This window comes from Lontra canadensis, unplaced genomic scaffold (assembly GCF_010015895.1).
Source record: "Lontra canadensis isolate GAN:19392208 unplaced genomic scaffold, GSC_riverotter_1.0 scaffold208, whole genome shotgun sequence".
NCBI lineage: Eukaryota > Metazoa > Chordata > Mammalia > Carnivora > Mustelidae > Lontra > Lontra canadensis.
This window is the reverse complement of record NW_022631202.1, coordinates 1,231,407-1,235,249: the sequence shown is the minus strand read 5'-3', so window position 1 is coordinate 1,235,249 and position 3,843 is coordinate 1,231,407. Positions and strand designations below refer to the sequence as shown.

The 3,843-nt window shown below is 40.0% G+C and overlaps 1 non-coding gene across 1 annotated transcript; it reads right to left on the bottom strand.

Moving 5' to 3' along the window:
- Positions 1–621: 621 nt before the first annotated feature.
- LOC116861900 lies at positions 622–728 on the bottom strand. The gene has a single exon (XR_004381557.1). It is a non-coding gene; the product is annotated as a U6 spliceosomal RNA (small nuclear RNA).
- Positions 729–3,843: the final 3,115 nt, after the last annotated feature.

Sequence of the window (3,843 nt, the reverse complement as noted above, 5' to 3'; positions counted from 1 at the left end):
TAGTTTTCTTAACCTTTTCTATTATTTTCCTGTCTCTTCATTGATTTTTGCTGTAATCACTATTTCCCTTGATTTACTAATTTTGAGCTTAGCTTGTTCTTTTTCTAGTTAATTAGGCTTTAATACACTTAATCTGAGAGTTTTCATATATATGAATGAATAAATTTAACCCATTTTTATATATTGTCATGGTTGACATTGTTCCTACTTGAATCATTTCACTGTAAGCCTTTGGCTTTTGTTTCATTGCCACTTAAACTGTTTTCTTCTTTTTTTCTTTAAGATTTTATTTATTTTACAGAGAGAGTGTGAGCGAGTGAGTGAGAGAGAGAGAGAGGAAGAAGCAGACTCCCTGCTGAGCAGGGAGCATGACATGGGGCTTGATCCCAGGACCCCTGAGATCATGACCTGAGCTGAAGGCACTTAACCTGAGCCACCCAGGCACCCCTTAAACTGTTTTCTATCTTTTGCATTAGGGGTTATGTTTTGTTTTTGGCTGATTTGAAAAGCGACCTTCCTATTTTTAATTCTACTAGCTATTTTTGCTTTTAAAAACACGCATTTTTTAAAGTTCTTATTTTAATCACCTCGTGCTCTTCACAAGTGAGCTCCCTAATCCCCGCAAATATGGAATGCTCTATGAATCTATGTGTCATCTTTGCACAGGGGCCATGATCATCTTCTCTGTATTGTTCCAATTTTAGTATATATGCTGACAAAGTGAGTACTTACACAGGTATTTGTTGTCACAAAACCATATATACCACCATATAAAATACAATATATATACCACCTCTTCTTTATCCGTTCATCAGTTGATGGACATTTGGGCTCTTTGCATAGTTTGGCTATTGTAGATAATGTACCTATAAACATCGGGGTGCATGTGCCCCTTCAAATCAGTATTTTTGTTACTTTTGAATAAATACCTAGTAGTGCAATTGCTGGATTATAGGGTAATTCTATTTTCAACTTTTTGAGGACCCTCCATACTGTTTCCCAGAGTGGCTGCACCAGTTTGCATTCCCACCAACTGTGTCAGAGGGTTCCCCTTTCTCCACATCCTTGCAGTCATCTGTTGTTTCCTGTGTTGTTAATTTTAACCATTTTGACTGGTGTTAAGGTGGCATCTCATCATGGTTTTGATTTGTATTTCCCTGACGATGAGTGATATTGAGCATCTTTTCATGTGTCTGTCAGCCATGTGAATGTCTTCTTTGGAGAAATGTCTATTCATGTCTTCTGCCCATTTCTTATCTGGATTATTTGTTTTTTTGGGGTGTTGAGTTTGATGAGTTCTTTATGGATTTTGGATTCTCTCTCTCTCTCTCTCTTTTTTTTAAAGATTTTATTTGACACAGAGAGAGAGAGAGAGAGAGAGAGAGAGAATAGCAGGGGGAGCAGCAGGCAGAGGGAGACAGAGAAGCAGGCTTCCTACCAAGCAGGGAGCCCAATGCGGGGCTCGATCCCAGGACTCTGGGATCATGACCCGAGCTGAAGGCAGAGGCTTAACGACTGAGCCACCCAGGCACCCTGGATACTCTTTTATCAGATATGTCATTTGCAAATATCTTCTCCCATTCCGTAGTCTGCCTTTTAGTTTTGATTGTTTTCTTCACTGTGTGGAAAACTTTTATCTTGATGAAGTCTGAAAAGTTCATTTTTGCTTTTGTTTCCCTTGTCTTTGGAATGGGTCTAGCAAGAAGTTGCTATGGCTGAGGTGAAAGGGATTGTTGCCTATGTTCTCCTCTAGGATTTTGATGGTTTCCTTTCTCACATTTAAGTCTTTCATCCATTTTAAATTTATAAAATATGTCTTTCAAAACATTTACAGTACTTTATAGTCATATTATTTATATTTACTTCCTATATTTAATTGATTTCCACACTCACCGTTAGGACTTCTACCACCTACTTCTACTTTAAATGTTTTTGATTAATCTGTTATCCACAATATTTCTATCAATTGAATTTTTTCAGAACATGTGGAATTTTCAGAGCCCATATGTAAATGAAAATTGTATGTGACTTTCACACAATAGAACTATTGACTACACACATCCTTTTCCCCTGCTCAGTATATCCTGTTACTCCGTGACACACACTCAGAGGCCTGATTTTCTACCTTTGTGAGCAATCTTCTCTTTTTCTTCCTGAAAATCTGCATTCTTTATCACTTGAAATTCAAAATATCATCCAGATATTGGGCAATTTTTGTTTTCCTTTGACGGCAACAAGATCTTTTTACCCGAAGATCAACATTTTTCTTTATCTCAAGCAAATTTTATTCTCTTCTCTAAATAATGCTTTTCTTCCCTTTGCCCTGGAATCTTCTTTTATACATGCCAACAATCCACATGTCCTCATCTGTTTTCCTGACACAGTGGTAACAGAGACTCAAGAACAAAAACACAACTAGAGATCCAGTTTGCTTCAAGGCAAACAGTATGTGCAAAGATCCTGAGGTGGGAAGGAACTTTGAGTAATCAGGGAACAGAAAGAAGACCCTTCTCATCGGAGTGTAGAAGGAGAAGCAGGCCACAGTAAATTCAGCTTTTAAATGTGAAGAAAAGCCACTGAAGGGTTTTAATGAAGGCAGTGATGGGACATGGCTTACATTTGGATATCGAGAGCACTTTTCCAGTTCAATAGGAGAGAATGTGTCATGAGGTTAAGAATGAAGATGGAGAGACTAGCTCTTACATTTGTTACAGGGCTGATAGTGTCTAGGTAAAATATAACTGGGGCTCAACTAATGTGATGGCAGTGGAGAGGACAAAAGATGGGAAACTCAGGGTGCCTGGGTGGCTCAGTGGATTAAGCCTCTGCCTTCGGCTCAGGTCACGATCCCAGAGTCCTGGGATTGAGCCCCACATTTGGCTCTCTGCTCAGCAGGGAGTCTGCTCCCCCCACCACCTCTTCTGCCTGCCTCTCTGCCTACTTGTGATCTCTGTCAAATAAATAAATAAAATCTTTAAAAAAAAAAAGATGGGAAATTCAAGGTAATTGTAGGCAACAGAATCAACAGGACCTGCTAGTCCCCTAGGTATAAAGCAAAAGGAGGAGTCAAGAATGACTAATATTTTTAGCTTAAATAACTGGTAGATTTGTGATATATAGAAGACTTTGCTGAGGGACCCTGCTTTAAAGGGAAAATTGTAGGTTAGGAAACAAGCTTAACTGTTTTAACAAAGAGACCCCAAAATATAGTGGCCTTTATTTTCTTTCACGTAGCAAGCAAGAGGTGAGCAGTCCAAGTCTGGCAGGCAGTTGTGTCCTAACACCTGGCTTCTGTGTCTGGGTCCCAGGAAGCTGCTCCAATGGTCACAACTTTTAGCCACTGAGAAGGGGAAAAGACAAAACGGAGGGCAAGCAGTTTTCTTTTTCAAGGTTGTAACCTAGAAGTTGCTTACCTCACCCAAGGACCGAATAAGGTATGCGAACAGGTAATGAGGGCTCGAAGAGCTAAAGGTCAGTTAGAGGAGAAGTTACAGAGAAAGAGGACAAGTGGTTGAAAAGTTGCAGAGAAATTAAAAACAAAATAGAGGCTTGGGGCACCTGGGTGGCTCAGTGGGTTAAAGCCTCTGCCTTTCGGCTTGGGTCATGATCTCAGAGTCCTGGGATCAAGCCCCGCATCCGGCTCTCTGCTCTGCAGGGAGTCTGCTTCCCCCCCCAACCCGGCCGCCTGCTTGTGATCTCTGTCAAATAAATAAATAAAATCTTAAAAAAAAAAAAAAAACAAAAAAACAGGTTTGAGAAGAGTCAGTAAATAACTACATATGCCCAAATGTGAGGGTACCCCTCTCAAAATCCCTCAGAAGAGATGTCCCCTCATACCTGAGC